This window comes from Parus major, chromosome 1 (genome assembly GCF_001522545.3).
Source record: "Parus major isolate Abel chromosome 1, Parus_major1.1, whole genome shotgun sequence".
Lineage (NCBI taxonomy): Eukaryota > Metazoa > Chordata > Aves > Passeriformes > Paridae > Parus > Parus major.
Genome location: NC_031768.1, coordinates 6,310,960 through 6,329,887, shown reverse-complemented (window position 1 = coordinate 6,329,887; position 18,928 = coordinate 6,310,960). Strand labels below are relative to the sequence as shown.

The following is an 18,928-nucleotide window of genomic DNA, read 5'->3' as shown; positions in this document are numbered from 1 at the left end:
ACCTGTGACCGATCACCACCGTGTCACCCAGAGCAGTGCCACATCCAGCCTTTCCTTGAACACCTCCAGGGACGGTGACTCCACCTCCTCCCTGAGCAGCCCACTCCAACGTCTAATCAGCCTTTCTGGGAAGAAATTCTTCCTAATGTCCAACCTAAACCTCCCCTGGCACAGCTTCAGACTGTGTCCTCTCATCCTGTTGCTGTTTGCCTGGGAGAAGGGACCAAGCCCCACCTGGCTACACCCTCCTTTCAGGGAGTTGTAGAGAGGAATAAAGACCCTCCTGAGCCTCCTTTTCTCGTTTTTCCAGCTCTAGTCCCATTCTCTGGACACGCTCCAGCACCTCAGTGTGCTTCCTGAATTGTAGGGCCCAGAACTGGACACAGCACTCGAGGTGTGGCCTCACCAGTGCCCAGTACAAGGGGCAATCACTGCCCTGGTCCTGCTGGCCACACTGTTGGTGACACAGGCCAGGTGCCCTTGGCCACCTGGGCACACCTGGCAGATGTTCTGCTCTGGTGTCCCTGGTCACTCCCAGCGCTCTGCTCAGCAGGAGCATGGACTGATGTCCTCCTTGGGCGCTTCTTACACCCGCTCCAACTGAGCTACCACCTCCGCAGCATCCAAACCAGCAAACGTTACTGCTGAGCCCTGTTATTTGCCTTCCTTCCAGTAAATCCTCAGCACATCTTTAACACAGGCAGGGCTGTATCCCACAGGCCCTGGGGTAACAAACAGAATGCACCTCTGCTTGGAAACAGTGACTGATTAAAAGTGCTGCCACTTCCTCCCAGAGATAAAGGGGTAAGCTCGGACTCCAGACATTTTTTTCTGGCAGATTTGGATTTCCAGAGATTGAAAATCTTGTAGTCAATCTCCCCATATGTACAGCCTTTAAAGTGAACTGAAATAGATGGCAGAACTGGAAAAAGAGACTGACACAGTAAATCACAATGATTTGTAAGAATGTAGGTATATGGGAAAATTTACTCATTCCCATTTATTTAAAAATAAATACATTACTTATTTATAGCCTTCATTCTCATGCAACAGAGAGTCCTTTGGGGTTATCTTGACAAATTGAAGTCATTGGATTTTACCAATTACAGGGTCAAATTCCTCTATCCCTTGCATGCCTGTATAAGCAGCTTCAGAAGGATGAAATACAGATTTTAGATATTAAAGCCTTATTTTATTAGTCATCCTAATACATCCAACCAATGCAAAATTAATCACTGATTTTTCCATGTCTCTTCGTATCTAGTTTAAATGTTCAAAGGAATGCTTTATGCTGCCATGTAGATATCAGTAACTAAATGTTTGCTAATAATTAGCCTGAATCTTCTATTTTAAAATTTCATTTATATCCTTTCATTTTATTTAATGAGTTGCCCTCTAGATCCCTTCCTGATGCAGTAAGGCTTGCTTAGCTTATATATTTCAATTGTACACCAGGAATGTTTAAACCTGTTTTAGAAGTACACAGAAGCATGTGGCAAATTTTGGGAATGGGATAACCAGGAAGTACAATAAACATGATCAATATTCCCTTCTTTTGCTGACAATTTTAGTCCCTGAAACTGTAAACACATAATGTCAAACCTTGGCATCCAAACCTTAGGGAGTTTACTAACTCCATGCCACTCCTCCAGAGATTGCTAATTAGGATAATCAGTAACAATTTCATGTTTGGGTGTTTTTCTCAAACATCTTTCTGATAAAATCATGACTTTTAACCTCCCTACCCATTTTCTGATCTTTTGTAAATCCCCTAGTTATTTTTCTGCTAACAAGATGAAACTCAAATTGGTATTTCAAATGTGATCACGTGAGAACAAAGCAATACAGGCTGGTCTCGTGGGTCTTCTCTGCTGCTCATTGTTTTGGGGTTTTTTTTGTATACACTTGTCTGATGCTGCTTCCAGGTTTCATCCAGGTTTCATCCAGAGTTTCTGTCATCCAGGCTTGTCCCTCCCCTGGAGCAGCTCTGTCCTTGATCACACCACCTTAGCAGGACCCAGTCACACCTGGCCAGGAGTGCTGCAATTTCTTGTTTTCAGTCTGCATTTGCATTATTGCATTCCTCTGGAGTTTGCATGTCAGAATCCATGTTAATTCTGGTAATTCATGATAATTATCGGCTTCCTTCCTTATTTCCTAAATGATTTACCAGTTTCCTCCTTTTGAAATAATTACAGAAGTAGCTGGGCAAAGGGTAGGAAGTAGCTGGGCATGGCTGGGAATACAAACTATGCAAAACTATTTATCAATTAAATAAGTCTGAAATACAAAAGTCCACAGAAAGTCTGCAGGCAGACAGTCAAACTTAATAAAGCAGCAAAAGAACATTTCAACTGCCAAAACTCCTCCACAAGCCTTGGGTGGAAATATAATTTGGAATTACAGACATGTACTATAAAGAGAAAATACCACAGAGTGTGTTAATATAATAGGAAGGAAACAATAAAGAATTTATTAAAATTCTTAAGATAAAGTAATTTCAGTCAGAGCTCCAATTCTGGCCTTCACCTCACAAAGTCTGTTTTGTATTACTTAGCTGAGAATGGAGAATGAATTTATTCTGTTTTAATTAAATAATCTACAGACATTTAGAACCATTATTAATTTATGTTTGGCTGAAAGTAACAGTGAGATTTTGAAACCTGTGAAAACAAATTAAGGAGATAAGGTTCATGTATTTGTGTGTTTTCTTTAATTTATGGGGATAAAACCAACATTTTCACCCCCTGCTCACAATAGTAGGAAGCTACTTACCTTTGCACAGTTCATTAATTGTTTTTTTATTGCTGGGTATTTGTTTTCGCAAATTTGGATGTGGCAGAAAAAAATAACAAGACACATGAACAGAAAGACCAGGCTATTTTACTGGACATAGCAGCAAAAGAACAACAAATTGTTTCATAGAGGCTCCTGCAAATGTTTATTTCCAGGCTTGACAACAATCAAAAAATAGATAAAATGTTAAAAGAATCTGCATTGTTGACTAAGTAACAATAAAAACCCTTGGGGGTTTTGGGTACTTTCGAGTCCTGCACTGATATGTTGGGCCTGTTGATGATCCCCAGCCCTGCCTGAAACCTTCTGCACTGCCATTGCTCATCTAAGCAGCAGCCAGTCAGGTAGGAACTACTTCAAGTTCATCCTAATCCTACACTTCCTCCTAATCCAGCTCAAACTTTTATGCTTTGAACACAATTTGTAGCATTTTCCAGCTACATTTCTATTGGGAAGATGTAATAATATGCCTTTTCTCCACAAGACTTGGCCTGTTTGTTTTGGTTTTCATGTAATAAAAGCAGTGGTGCCTTTTGTGCTCTCATTGTGTTGAATTTAAATCCCATGGATGCTGATTCACACCTTGGAGCCAGCACTTTGTGAACAGCAGCTGACACTGTTTGCCCTACTAATTATTGCAATGATTGCTTCTTTCCTGTGATATTCCTCAGGTGGATCTGCAAACTGCTCTTGCTTTCTGCACAGCCCCGTGGTCATAGAACCATAGAGTGGTTTGGGTTGGAAAGGACCTTAAAGACCATCCAGTTCCAAAGCACTGCCATGAGCAAGGACACCTTCCACTATCCCAGGCTGCTCAGAGCTCCATCCAACCTGGTCTTGAACATTTCCATGGATGGGGCAGCCACAGCTCCCCTGTGCCAGTGCCTCACCATCCTCACAGTAAAGAATTTCTTCCTAAATCTGCTCGTTTTCAGTTTGAAAGCATTCCTGCCTGTCCTGTCACTCCAGGCCCTTGTAAAAGCCCCTCTCCAGATCTCTTGTAGGCTCTCTTTAGGCACTGGAAGGGCTCTAAGGTCCCTCTGGGGCCTTCTCCAGGCTGAACAGCCCCTGCTCTCTCAGCCCGTTTCATAGCAGAGGTGCTCCAGCTCTCTGACCAGCTTCATGACCCTCCTCTGCACTCATTCCAAGGGGTCCTTGTCTTTCTTGTGCTGGAGGCCGCAGACCTGCATCACTAAACCTGCATGAAAGATGCAGCCAGAAATATGGCCATGGCTGGAAGCAACACCAGGGTTCCCCTTTCAGCAAGGGCCAGGTTTTACACCACCCTGAGCAGCCTTCCCCTGTCCTCTGACAGCAGACTCCTGGTCCCTTTGACATTAGATGAAAGTGCTTCACTCATTTCAGTACAACCAGAATTTGTCTCTGACCAAAACAAAGGGGAAAAAAAAATCATCCAAATAATTTAAAGACAAATGTACAGAACATCACGTCAGTTTTGACATATCACTGATGCACAGGTAGGTCACTAGTAAAATATTTAACCTCTCAGTACTCTTATTTGAAACAATACCACCACCACCACCACCTGAATTTGGGAAGTTCTACCTGCTGAACTGTGATACAGCAGTGCAAGCATGATTTATCATCTTATTAGCAGTGTAGAGGAACAGAGTATTTTCCAGTAACTGCTGTTTATACATGACATTACATGGCATGTCATAAATGCGCAGTCCCCAAATATTTCTGTTTACAAGCTGCCACATGGAGAAGCCAACTGGCATCTCGTTTAGATACTGATTTCTGACACGTGCTTTGTATACAGAAAAACCTTATTTATGAAATGTGAGATGGAAACTTGACAGGTTTTTTCAATACATACAAAAATAACTGACAGCACATAAATCACAACAACATCCAGAATGCACTTCTAAACGCTAAAACTGCTTCTTTTTAAAATTGGCTATTATTTTGCAAAAATACTGTATTTTTTTTAGCTGAATTGGGCTCAAAATTCTTATGATTATAATTTATACAAAAGGTTCTAATAGGCTGGATGCTTTATTGACAAAAGAAGGCTGATAATCCAAGTCTGAGGCAGTAAGACTGTGAACAAAATGTGACAGTGAGGAGACAGAGGGGAAGGCTAAAGGCTACAGCCCTTCAATCCCTAACTCAGACACCATATCTTGGATGAAGTATTTTAAAACGTATTAAGTACAGGTTAATACAATGGCTAAAGTTTGTGTAGCTTGTCCTCGACTGACCAGGGTGGAGCTGTGCTAATTTACATTAGAAATGGTAGAGAATTTTTTTAAAAAGACAAAACTGCTGTTATTCTGTATGGGATAACTGTAAACCCTTTAAATAGGATATCTTCTCCAGTTAAAAGTTTTGATGAAAAAGGATCAAAACCTTTTTCTTCCTCCTTGGTTTTGGTTTTCTTTCCTCCTTTTACTCTCAGCCTCCTCTTTCCCCCTCTTCTGTTTTGCTTCAGAAAAAAGAACACAGAAAAACAAATAAGAAAGGTAAATAAAGATGAATATGGCAAGAGTTTGTGATTTTTTTAGTTTCACTGAAGATAAATGAAAATGATAAAAGAAGGAAGTTCCACAATAATTTGTTGTCTTTCAAATAAAAATGACAATGTAATAAAAGGTTGATATAGATCAAACCAAAACAAGGTGAAGTGTAACAAACTAAAATGGTGTCTTAAACATTTTATTTTGTAATTTCTAAAAGTGACTTAGAACACATGAAGCCCAGAATTAATTTCATTCCCTGGATGTCATATCTTAGTCTGTCTGAAAAGGGAGAACACCTCCTGCATCAGGGAAGGCACGGGAAAAAAGCCTCTGGAAGAAGCTGCTCTCAGAGCACCATGAGTGGCATCAACCATCAAGGAAAGTTCCAATGAGACTTGGTGGGCTAATAAGACTGGGCAGGGTTAAGATGACCTTGAAAGCTGAGACTGCCCTTGTTGCAAACACTTTCTTTAAGGGCTGAATAATCTTTAAAGTTGCTGATTTTTCTCCATTACCTAGTCTTGCTTATTCCTGAAAAATACCGACTTTTATTGTCATCACTGCCAACAACAGCAGCAAGCAGGGTAACAATTTACTATTTGTTAATTACACAATATAATGCACGAAAAATCCCTTGATTTCTTTCCAAGAAGCCACAATCATAACTTAAATTTTATGTGTAAGTCAATATGAGACACAAATTATGCCAGATGAAAGGCACACACACTCTGTAGCCTCAAAGTGACTCCATCCAAGACCACTACACAAAACCTGGAATGCAGTCCTCTGGGCACTCTAGGAATGACCAGCACCATCATTACACTTAATGCTCTGACATTTCCCTACAGCAACAACACAACTTCTGAACAAAGGCAACTGAGAAATGTCAGTGAAGCAGAACTGGAGGATGTAAAACCAACCACTGTGGAACTCTGCAGAGCCATGATTGCGTTGTGCCAGCCAACGCCTCTGCCCAGAGACTGTGCCTTGTTCTGGGCACGGCACCACAGCGCTGAGAACTTCTTCAGCTTTTAAAAATCACTCCAGGAAAAGCATTTGGTGTATGAACCCTTGTACCCCACGAGCCTGTCCCGTAAGGAGTACAACCCTGAGCACTCCTCCTCTTTGTCACATGCATTAGATACTTCTGCATGTGGATCCTAAAGCTTCCTGGAGGTCTGTGACCACTCTGCTCTCTGCAGGTACATTCTCTTCAGTGACGTTTGCTGGCAAGGAACTCTTCCTGTGTTTTTGTCACAAGAGAATATTCTGCATGCTGAAGCCAACTACTTCGCAAAAATGTTATGTAGCATTTCTAGCATCCAGTAGTGTATTTAATTGCAGTAAATGCATTGTTTCCCCAATAAATTACTCTGGTAATTAACAGTTCTCTCATTGAATGATGTAACTGTTACTGACAGATTATCTGACAGTCTAGATGTCAAAATATTTTTATTCAGTGTGTACTTGCAAATGCTAAAAGTGACTGTAGGATTTTGAGCTTGGATGAAGTTCACTTAATTTCAGAAAATAAACTGATTTTTCCATATTATATTCAGTTGTTTTGTTACTGAAAGTAACTTCAAATAAAGTGAAGGCAAAAACCTGCATGAGAAACATGACACTATCTGCCTTTTTCTAAACCAATATACTTCTCATTAAAAAGTCAGATCACCTATGGATAGGACTTAACAGTGGACTGTACACAGGTCAAGTGGCAATGAAGTGTCTGTGCTGAAGGATGACACAATTTCTCTCCCTGCTTAGACAAACAGCAGGACATGCTTTACATCAATTTTACAGTGACAAGGAGGAAGCCTGGAAAAACCTACTTGTGGGGCACACACATTTCTCCCTGAAAGAGTGATACACTTGAGATAGAAACCCAAAGGCTGAGTAGAGAACTGTGCAGTGGTTTCCATTACAAGGCTGTGGAAGGCCAAGAAAGGACAACAAAACCCAAGAGCCAACTGAGAGCATGTAAATTAATCTGAAAAGTTGTTTTTAAAATATTGCTAAGCAAAAATAAACAATGGAATCTTTAGGCATCAGTCTGGGATACAGACTGACTAACTACCTCTATTCCCTCCCCATTTCTCATATATGCAGGAATGAAAGTCTCCCCAGTAACCTGCTGGAGGTCTATTCCATCCAGACTTTCTTCAAATGTAAAAAGAGCTGCTGTTGCTTTGTTCATGGATTGTGGCCTGGACTATCACATACAAAATCATATGAAAGCAAGAGCTGGTCTTGGCAGGAAGAGAAACTTCTCACATGGTGCCCACCCTGCTTCTCCTTACATTAACTTCCATTAAGTGTTACAGGCAATTCCTCCTTTCCTCAGGAATGTGAGACTGTGCCAGTCCAGCAGCACCCAAACTTGCTGCAGTGGCAAAACTCCCAGCTCAGCTTTGAGCTGCAATGGCTCCCTCATACATCCAGAAGCTTCTCTGCACGTGTGCCACAGATGGGCTGGGAACAGAAGTTGGAGCCCATGTGGAGCAGTGTGATGAGCACAATGAGGAAAGGCAGCAATCAGAGCTCTGCTGGTGCAGGTTGGGTGTTGTTCCCTGCCTGGATCGCAGCCCAGGGGGTGGCTGGGAGGGGGCCAAGTGAGGTGCTCTCGTAGGTCCCATTCTCCTCCTGAGGAGAGGGAAATAGACTTTCCTGAAAAGAAGTCATGAAGAAATATGACAGGAAGCCTTTAATGATCTGCTTCAGAGATAAGACAAAACATTGCTGGGTATCTCTTTATGACTAAATATCTTTTGTAATTGTTGGATTCTGTCCTAATTGGCTTTGATACATCAGAGGCCTGTTTTGTGAGCTGTTTGGTTAAAACATGTTGTTCTGTTCTGCTTTCTTTCAGATGTTCTATGGATAACATTATTAGGCTTACCTTTTTGTTCATTCCCTATAGCATTTCTGTGCTAGTAGAACATCACACACATGCTCTTAATTTGATTCAATCACTGAATAAACTGCCTGACTTAAAAAATGAGATTTATAGCATTCTACTTTATTGCTCATGCATCCACCGATTGCCTGAAAGATTTATCTGGTTCATTAAAGCATGGGTGTATTTGAATTTGCATTTCCCTTTTTTTGTAACATTTTTCTTGAAGTATCCAGTATTTTACCAGAATTTCTCCAACAACTTTTATAAATACGTAACAATTTATTAACTAATTCCATTCTAATACTTTTCAGATTCAGTATCTTCACTACGAAGTCCAAAATGCGGGTCCTATTTTCATCTTGAACCTCTTAGCTCTTTGCAATTAATATAAAGATACAAACTGCTTTCTCTTTTACCTTCCACAGCAAAATGTTATTTATAGCATCCACCCCTTTAGATAAAGCAAAACCCTGCTGAAACTGGAGGATGAAGTTGCACCAAATGCTGAGGACAGAAGTGAGAAGCAGTTGTACTTTGTGGAGGAATTAGAACCTGTGCTACCAATCATAGCTCACATGGCAAGCCAGATGATGTAAATGACCTGAGTGCTGGAGCCCACTGACCCAGCCCAAGGTAATTCTTCAGAGGAGGTGTGTGTTATCTTTGAACACAAGAAGATGTTACAAAGGTGAAAACAGCCAGAAAAGTGATGGAGTGATTTTCTAGAAAACACCTGGAACTCTGAACTGCAACTCTTCTGGTTTCCTTTGTATTTCAAACCAACTTTTTCTGCATAGGAATATGCCTTCGTGGACTCTTGGTGAAGAAATACATTTATTGTTGTAAAGAAACAACTTCCAATAAATTTAATTTACTAAAGAAACCTATCTGCAAGACCACAGAATTGTTTACATCAAAAGGTGTAACGTTTTAGAAAAATAACCAGAAATTTCCATAAAGCAGAACTTCATTTATCTCTGAAACAAAAAGTTAACAGATTTCCACAAAAAATAAGCCTGCACACTTCCCTTTCCTCAATATATGCTTGGTTTCATTAAATTCTACTGAGCTAAATCTTATGTATTTCTCATCAATATAAATTTGGCCAATCTGCAAAATCTGAAGTACTCTCCCTGATGTAATTTTACTAGTTACTCTGAAGTCATTAGCTGGTATTATTCTTCCATTTTAAATACCCACAGGCATGATTCTAATTTTGAGTACAGCAGTTAAGCTTCTAATACAAACAATTACATGTTCATGGGGAAAAACTTTCTGAATGTTAATGTAGAGGAGGAATCACAGTGCACATATTAAGGCTACAGAGCAAGGAGATAGTAGTTAAAAGTTTAATTTTAAATCTTTAACTCTCATGGTTTTTATTATTTATTTATCATTACTTTAAACACTTTTCTGAATGGACATCTATAATTCCTAAACTTCTCTGTAAGTATAATGGAAATATTTCAAAGCTGGGCTTAAGAGGGAGTGGCTAGTTCAGGAAGATAATCTTTATAGTTCTAAACCTAAGAATTAATATAAAAGACACAAATCCTTTCCTAAAAGGTTCTGTAAACAGTGACAAGAAAAAGAAGAGTATAAGAACAGTAATCAGACAAAAAAAAATTGGTAAGAGTTTTCTTCAGAATGAAAGAAGAGTGTGAACTATTTTCCTATCTAATCTACCAGTTTCATCAGTTGTAGATTATGTTTCTTTTTTTAGCCTTGCCAACTGTGTAGAACTTGCTCCTTTTTGTCCATGCTCCATTGGGAAAGAAATGTGTGCGCTGGTAATGCAGCAAGTGTTATCTGGAAAAATGAGTTATTCCTCCTTCTCTGTGGATCAGGGGTTTGATTCCCAGCAACAGCTGCTGCATCAGAACAGCAGAAAAAGAGAGATTGTGATAAAGTCCAACAGCAATTTGTCCAATTCTTCCAACTTAAAATCTAACTGACAGCCTAACAATTACTCAGAGGTAGTAAGGAGTTAGTAGGAGGTCATTTCTATGGCTCATAAGCTTTTAGAGGTACCAGGTTTTTGTAATTTTTAACTTGGTTTATATTACTGTGATAGCAATCTGCAGTCAACCTCAGAAGATGCAATCATTTTACTGTCCTGGGCAGTCGTCCACCAGCTCCTCAGGCACTGCTAGGAACAGGCTGAATGTCCTTACAAAACAATCTCAGGATTCTTCACAGCAGCTGTCAGCAGTGATGCAAGATTTATTAACAAGACAAGATTTAATTGAATTCAGTATGCTACTCAATAATGCAACCACTGTATCATCCGTTCTGGCATTTAATTTCACATTAAATTGATGTTATTCTTAAATATTTTTCAGTGTGCCACACAATATTGCACAGGAATAATGACCATAAAAGCTGTCTGGAAGTGGGTTTCACCTCACCTCTGGAAGTTTCTGGGGTTTTGTTTGTTTTGAGGATTTTTATTTGGTTGGTTTGGGGTTTTTTTCCTGTTTGGGTTAGGTTTTTTTCTTTGGAGGTGGCTGGAGGGTAGTTGTGTTTTTTTTTTTTTTAATTGAGGCTATTTCATTGACTGCCTCAGTTTCCAATATAGCTTTGAAAACAGTTAAGTCAGTACTGCTGAGGGATGGCACAGGGTTGGTAACAGTGGCAGGGAGGGGACTCTGAGAAGCAGGGGCTGCTTTTCCCAAACAGATGTTGCAGGACCCCTTCTGAGGCACCATCATTCTGGTGACCCATTTGTGTCATTTTTGACAAAGTGCTGATACATTCACTTGTTTGGTTAAGACTGGGGGGAGAAACCAAACCAACCCAAACATGATCATTTCTGCTTTTTGTCAGACACTTCGTCATTTTAATACAACATTCATGTTCTACAGCTTTAGTGGAAAACATGAGAGGGACAGAAAGAAGAGCTGGAATAAGTGGCTGGTCAGAAGAATTCAGCTACAGCTATGAGCTCTGTTCAACCACTGGTCAAAACCACCTCATTACACTTGGCTCTTTCCTCTCCTCTTTGTTCACAGGACCACCGTGGGTCATCTGGTCCCACCTTCCTGCTCAAGCAGGGTCATCCCAGAGCACACAGCACAGGATTGTGTCCAGAGGGTTCTGGAATATCTCCAGTGAGGGAGACTCCACAGCCTCTCTGGACAGTCTGTCCAGAGCTCAGTCACTGCACAGGAAAGAAATTCTTCCTCATGTTCAGGTGGAACTTCTGGGCATCAGCTTCTGCTTGTTCCTCCTACCCCACTGCTGGGCACCACCAGCTGCTGTTGGGATCTCCCTTTCTTGTACAGCACCAAACCACCCACCCACGGCAGGGTTTGGAACCAAACCATTCCACCTGGGAGACAGAAACTGTGCTCCTCCTACTTGCATTTCCCCAACTCCCTACTGCATTTTTTGCAGACCGCTGACAAGAGCTACCTACATTGCAAAATTAGTAACCCCAAATAGACGTGAAAAAATTCAGCTGATTCATAAGAGTCTGTTACAGTAGGTGTTTTGTTCTTCACTAATCATATATATTGTATTCAGTTGTTTTCAGAGAGACAGAAGCATGAAAAGTGCAGGATGTCTCATTTAGCATGGGTTGATGTAAGAGAAACCAGGAACAACACTGAATTTACAAGAAAACCTGTGTCTTCCTAGATTTCCTGAATAAAGGAACTCTGATAAGTGTATAAATTTTGAAGGCTTATCTGGACAGATCCATTAAAAATGGGACTTGATCTTTACTAAAGTCTCTTCAGAAGGTATCCCAGAACCTACAGGTTCAGGTACTTGAGATGGTGGGATTACTCATTAGAAATATGCCTGCACTGAAGGAATATGTAATAAAAACAAAAGCAATCACTTACTTAAAAAAAAAAACCAAACAAATCACATGATCGACAAGGGAAGTATTTAAAAATCACACACTTGTCCTCTTTTTTATACAGGAAACAACTATAACCTGAACAGGACCAATAAAAATTTCTTCAGACTGTATCCTGGTCCCTTTTTATACATGTTATCCTTGGGAAGAAACATATCCATGCACTTTCTAACCTTTACATCCTTAAAAGAGTGCCAGTTGCATCATTACTTTCATGGTCTCTAGACAAGACTCCAGTAGCCTGGATGCCTACATGTAAGCATCTGAGTTCATCAGGGGATGTGGGTATTTTGGATTGAGAGGAAGGATTGTCAGAGGAACTTCTCACTGATACTGAGAAGCCACTGGACAAGTATTTTGTTATGTGAAGATCTGAATTCACAATTACCAGTGAAATTTTGTGTATCCACTAGTGGCAGGAAAAGAACCAAGGATATCAAGGCTTTGGAAAACATTACAGATGCTCAGTGAACCTTCCTTTTGCGGCCCAAATTCCCAAGAAACTTCTGTCCCATTGAGACCAATGGTAATTTCCTTCCTCTCACTCAGCTTTCAGTTTGGGATTACATATTCATGGAGAAAAACACTGCTTTAACTTTCCTCACAAGAGTAATCCACCACAGGACTCATTTATAGACAAAAAAAAACACCCAAACTAAAACACCCATTAGAGAAGAATGCACAAACTGACTTCAGTAGCATGGAGTGTATTTACACAATTACACAACTGCCAACTTCCAAACAGAAACCAAACCAAATCTTGAGAACCTGTAAGAAGGGAAATTCTCCCAACCATTCCTAGGGATTTCCTCTTTTACAGGTTCCCAACTGAAGTGCAGCAGAAGGGGGAAGCGAGGAAAAATGAACTTAAAGGCAGGGTTAGCTTTGGATTTTAGGAATGTCAAGCTGATGATTGAAATTACTTGTCTTCCTCACATTATCCTGGTGGTTGCAGCTCTGGGAGAGGCCTGATCTAGTTCTTATTGACATGGAGAAGACACAGTGGAGCACAAGCCCCTAGAGAAAATCTAAACATAATCTGCCCCTTGATAATAGCAAACTTAAGAAAATAAAAACCAGCAAACAAAAAAAAGTACCTTTCAGTTTGGTGTTTTGCTTATCTTCCAGTCACACATAATGATCACTTTTACATACTTTGAGTACAACCCTGTCTGTTTCGTACTCATTGTGTCCAATACATCAAATTAATGGAATGCCACCTCATTTTGGGAACATTCAAAAATATAAGTGCATTGTTGTACAGCAACTAAGTCTTCAGATTCCAGCATGATATTTTATTTCATTTGAAATGCCCTGACTCACCCATTGCTGTAAGAGAATCCTGAACTGCTTAACAAGGATGGAGAACTGTCATTTATTGTGTTTAGTAAGTGCCAAGATGGAGTTTCTTGAGCCAGGCTTTGACTCTGCCACACCCAGTGTCTCAAAGCTGTTTCTGCTGTTTGCACCTTTAAAACTCTTGTCTGTGCACCATTACAAGATTTGGTATCTACCATTACCTGTGCAAAATACCTGTTTTTAAAAGTGGCTGATGTTGTAAGAAATGGACAGGGAAGATACAACCAAAATAGTCTTTTAGATTGGTTATTGAAGATTTTGACTTTTTTAGACATCCAAATATATGTTAACAAAAAGCAGTCCACACAACAGTTGAGGCTTTTAAAATAAATAATTCCTAAATATTTCATCAAAAAGATTTATGTATGAAACACTAAATTAAATCCAGTAAGAGCATGTGACATCCTCTGTTCTTGGAGAAAAACAAAAATACCAGATAATAAAGTATTTTGGATAATATTGGATTCTGTCCCAGGATTTACAGAAGTTAACAAGATATCCATTCACCAGGTTTGCTGAGCATCAGGATTGCCTCTTTTCAAATGTTTACACAAAAACCCTCCTAATTTTGCTCAGAGCTGGTTTAGAAATATGATTTGTTTTTCATTTCCAAGCCAGAAAACCAGCAGGCTACAAAGATATCAGACCAGCAACTAACATTAAGTCAATATATATAAAAACACCATCGAAACAAAAAGATGGATTTTTTTTTCCTCCTCTTTACAGCATTTGCCAATTTCTATTAGGTTACAACTGTCAAGCTGAAGACAAGTTAATATATACACAGTATTTTATCATCAGCTTCTCAACAGAGAAGAACTTCTCAAATTCCTGCATGGAAACACATGCAAGAAATTTCACTTTCTCTGCACTGTTTGGAAGAGCAGAGATCCTTGTTCAGTATAATGTCCTGTCAAACAGGTGATTTTTTTGAAAGGTGGCAAATCAGAAGCTGCCACATCTGGTTCCCAGGGAGAGGACAGACATTCACCTAAAACTATTACCATAAATGAAAGCATTTCCACATTTGGAATGCACACTAAAGACACAACCAAAGGTGCTGGAGGTGGGAGGTACAGGCACAATTGAAAAAAATACGTAAAAAGAACTACCAACAGTTGCACTGTAAAGGAACCACCTCCTGGACAAGTATAATTTTTCAGAGTATTTATTTCTCCAAGTCAGCAGAAACTGTCATTTAGTATGACATAGATGTATATACTGCAAACCCAGGATACAGATCTTCTAACAGCCGTTTCTTCTACTGGTAGAGCTTCAGCAAAGAGGTCCCTGTGTTCATGCTGGCATGCAGAGAACTGGTCTCTCGTACACAGCAAATCTACAGAAAAATGCCCTGCTTTCTGAATCTCATGAAACAGCTTAGAATACAGTTAAGGTTATGACACAGCCTCCATGTTTGGACTGAATTGCTGACATGATGCTGCACAGGGATGCATATTACTGCTTACCTGGTGACTGTGTGGACTTCTTATGACCATTAATTACCACTTAACTCCCAGATGAATTCCAGCATTAAGCCTTTCAAAGACAATCCAGGTTTTAAACTCATGCTATCCAAGGACAGAGAGGGCAATAGACAAAAATGACTACATGATTCAAGCAAGACAGAACAATAATAATTAAGGTCTATAACCAAAGAATGTAGCCTTGATTTTTAAAATTTCCATCAAAAACCGTATTTTTTTCTTTATAATGACTCATTCCCTAGACTAGTTCACTCCCCTTACTACCCAAAGCTAGAAAAGTATTTGAGATTAAAGAGCAATTTTTTCTTCAACATAGTGAAAAACAGCATCTGGATGACTTTTTTCCTATTTTCAGTAATAATTCTACCCATGTGTTGCTTTTCCTTATTATCAGAAAAGGATTTGCCTTTTTTTTTTGTGGGGAAGAAAACCCCAAAACCATGGGGTTTAGATCAGCTTCCCCACTTTCTTGACCACCATATGCTGTCAAAACACAGATCATTACACAACATCCATCAGATCTTTAACGTGGGTAGTAGAAAGAACATGTAAATTGCAGGTCATTTTACTACAAACTCCTGGACAATGGAAAAGCCACTGCTAAAGTACAAAAATGAAGCACTACAGGAGTTTTTGTTCCAAGTACCAAGAAAATAGTTTAGTAATTTAAGCTTTTCTTCTTTTCTTGGAGTAAAAGAAAACAGCAAGGAAAACAAATGCTGAGATAGTGTTAATGAAACTGCTTTCTCCCTAACTGACCTATTGCCAGATTTTACTGGTTTATGCTGCTTTCCCACGTATGTCAAATAGCCACATATTTCAGGCAGGTTGACTAAAATTTGGCAAGATAGCTACAACGCAAGTCTTAAATTTAAGTTTTGTAGGACACAGAATGGCATCCTGTGGGTTCTGTTGGTCAGCCTGCTTTGTTCATTGCTGTCTTTCAATACGTACACGCTGTCACATGAATCCAAAATTGTCTCAACACATTTTGCCTGCTCTGCTGCAAAAAGACTTGCCTCATAGTCAAACATCTCCTGCATTATTGGGAGCATAATGTTGACTCCACACCTCAAAATCCTTTCTTAAAGACCAGCATGAGATCACACGTGGCTCCTCAGCTTCTTCAGACTCTTGGGTAAGAGGATGACCACTGCCCTCACTTGCTTAGCTGGTCAGGAATGAAAACCAAACCAATTTCAACTGATATACCCAGCTTCAAACACCAGTTTTTCCTGGGATGGATCTTGCTGCTGGTGACTACAAGTATGCCTGGACTACAGAAGACCATAGTATTTCAGCTGTATCCAACAAGGACTTATCTACTGCTCCTTCAAATTCGCTATGTGACTTGGAAACGACAGGAAACAAACAAACAAACCAACAAATAAGGGCATCTGGAAATTCAATCCCAGAAATTCAGACAGGGTTAAGAGGAGCACTGACAATACTAGAGAAATAACTCAGCTATTGTGACTTCAGGTACACACAAGTTTCAGCTGGACTAGGACTCTACAGTCTCCTGAATTGCTCTGTGGCTTAGCAATCCCTCTCTTCCACCAAGAAATGGTTTTGTCTACTCTCCTTTCCGCTGATTTATACTCAGAATACTGCAAAGTGGAAACTTCACACCTGGGAGTCAAGATCCACAGAAACAATCTGCATTGAAATCCCACAGTTATGGCACATTCCAAACAGTCAGACTCCTGGCACTGATTCTGGCACCTGAGGAAACTCTGCCAAGAAAATCCACGACAGAGAAGCCGTGAACAATACAAATGAACACAGATGTTTGATCACAGTGTTTCTACTATTAACAGACTATGGCCCATTCCCAGAACCAAAAATAACTTGGGTTTTACCTGGATTCCAGACTTGCAAGTCCTTTAAACACAAATGTCTGTCTCTTTTATCAACACTCTCAACAAACTGACTGCTGACTCTTTTATGAAGAAATGAAACATCATCAGACCCTGATGCTTTCTTTGGTTCTTCCTGCATTTGCATCAGAAAGCAGAGCTACATTACAAGAGTCTGCTTCTAAGAGCAGCAGGGACACACTACTCTGAGTCTTCATTTGCATTATTTAAGACTTTATCTTGATCAGATCTTCATTCCTGCCACTGTCTCTGCACCATCAGGACCAGAAAACATGTGATGATCCACCTGAAAAACATCACTGACAGGTTAGTCTAACACTTACAAAGGCTGAAACGTGCTTCAGTGTCATAAACATGACCAGAGAGTAGCAATTAAAGGAGAACCAGCAAGCAGCAGCATCCACTGCATAGACTGGTCTTTGACCATGCTCACTGAAGTCCCAAAGGCAGCTAATGGCTTTATTTTTGCTTTAGAGCACCTGGTAATCATCAAACAGGAAATTCAAATGGGAAAAGCCAGCCCAAACGTGGAGCTCCAGCCAGACACCAGAGAAGCGATGCAATGCTGTTACAGAAGGCTCTTCTGATCCATTTCCAGCAAATTCGGGATGAGCTGTGCCCTCACACATGCACATCAGGAGCTCAGTGGAACCAAGATCAAATGATTTGCTAACACCTAACTTAAAAAATCTAAAGCCTCCTGACTGTGTGGTACTGTGAAGAGAAACATGGTCCTTTGGACTCCTGGTTGAGCTGGGAAAGGTGGAGGAACCCAAGGATTGTGCAGAGGCACAGAGGTGTGGATGTCCCGTTCCTGGAAGTTCAATGCGAGGCCGGATGGGACTAAGCAATCTGGTCTAGTAGAAGGTGTCCCTGTTCACAGCAGGGGGCTGGAACGAGATTATCTTTTAGGTCCCTAAAGGCAGTCTATGATGCTCAGGTAATGCTTCATCTACAAGTCGGGCTGGAGCTGCTCTAAGATGTATGAAGCAGGGAAAGCAAGCAGTAAACCCCCTTTCCGCGCCTCAAGAAATTCAGAGTTTTACTCACAAGCGAGGCGTGCCCAGAAGTACCGAATCCCCAGGTGTTGCCATTTCCGTCCTTCGCGCTTTTCCCACCGCTCCAGTCGGGGCCGCCCTCACGCCCTGAGGCCTTCGAGGCATCGCGAGATTTGCGGTGCGTCTCGCGCGAAGCGCGCGCGGCGGCCTGCGCCACGTGACAGCCGCGGGGGCGCGCGCGCGCATGCCGGCAGGGGCCGCTCCACCTGTCACGGGCTCCCAGGGGAGGTGGGGGGCGTGGGCGAAACCAACGGCGGGGGCGGTCGCCGCCCTTCCGTGCGAGCGTTACCCGCTACCCAAGCATCTTCCTCACAGCCCCGTTCGGCCCCGTCCCTCCTCCGGGAAGCATTTATTTTCCGTTTCTGCCAAGAGCGCCACGCCCGAAGCGGGGAGGGGCGGGGGGTGCGAGCGTGCCTGCTGCCCCCCGCCGGTGGGACATGGCGCCTTCCTCAGTGGCGTCCACTCCTCCAGCCCGGAGCCCCCGTTACGCAACTCCACCCGTGAACGCAGCCCTCCCTCGTTCCTCCTCCTCCTCTTCCCACCCCAGCGCCCGCCACTCCCGACATCTCCCCCCTCCCCCGCCGTCCGCTTTTAGAGGCGCATCCCAACCTGCTGGCGCTCGCTAATCGAAAAGCTCCCCTGACTGACGGCTCACTCAACCTATCGCAAGCGGCTGCTCCCCGAAATCCCACCCCCTTATCAAGTACTGACCAATGGCGCGAGGCAGACGGGGGAGGCGGGCAGCGAGGGCCAACCAAACCGGAGCGCAGCGGCGGCGGAGCGCAATGACTGACGTAAGTCAACAAAGGTCACGTGGGGTGCGGCGGCGGCGCCGATTGGCTGCGCCGACGCGGGCGGGCGGGGCGGGACGGGGGGGTCGCGGTGGCGGCGCGCGGGGTCCGCGGTGTGACACAATTACAACAACTTTGGGCAGCGGCTCCGGGGAAGTTTGTACGGGCGGCAAAACACACCCCGAGCCGCGGGGCGGGCGGGGAGGGTCCCCCCAGCTCCCCGACACCCCGGCTCCCCGCGCCGCCGGCGGCGAGCGGCGATGTAAACACCGCTCCGCCGCCATCCGCAGCCGCCGCCTCCTCCTCCCCC

At 42.1% G+C, this 18,928-nt stretch overlaps 1 long non-coding RNA gene across 1 annotated transcript; it reads right to left on the bottom strand.

Annotated features, from left to right (window-relative positions):
- Positions 1-14,554: 14,554 nt before the first annotated feature.
- LOC107206308 lies at positions 14,555-18,622 on the bottom strand. Its single transcript, XR_001522370.3, has 2 exons — positions 17,820-18,622; positions 14,555-17,055 (listed from the first exon to the last, which is right to left on the bottom strand). It is a non-coding gene; the product is annotated as an uncharacterized LOC107206308 (long non-coding RNA).
- Positions 18,623-18,928: the final 306 nt, after the last annotated feature.